Here is a 451-nt window from a genome sequence, read left to right as displayed (position 1 = left end):
CCCTCCCCAACACACACACACAGCTCACTGATGAGCGCAGGCGTGGGACTGCGGCACCGCAGGGGTCCGAACCATCGCTTTAAAGCCCCCCCCACGGCCAGCGCCCCCGTGTCCGCTGTCCCACGCACCCGGCCCGTGGGCACCCTAACCGGCTTCCCGACGTGACGTGCCAGCCTGGCAGCCTCATCTTCCTCTGCCGCCCCGAGCTCAGGCCGCTTACGGGCAGGGTGCTCTCAGTCACTCCCTCTGTGCTAGGCCCTGTGCCCCCGGAATCGAGCTAAACCCTGCCATGCAGACGGACTTGGACTCGCAGGCTGCTCCTTAGCCCTCCTGCCGTTAGGAATCCTGGGGAGGGGTCGCGAGCAGGGCTATGAACAGGTGTATGGGCAAGAAATGGGAAGTGGCGTGTAAAGACCACATCTTCTTCATACGTTTGTCACCCCCTGTGGTG

Source organism: Petaurus breviceps, unplaced genomic scaffold (genome assembly GCF_028583685.1).
Source record: "Petaurus breviceps papuanus isolate PSGF00001 unplaced genomic scaffold, PetGlider_PUasm1.0 419, whole genome shotgun sequence".
NCBI classification, from domain to species: domain Eukaryota; kingdom Metazoa; phylum Chordata; class Mammalia; order Diprotodontia; family Petauridae; genus Petaurus; species Petaurus breviceps.
This window is presented reverse-complemented; position numbering follows the sequence as displayed.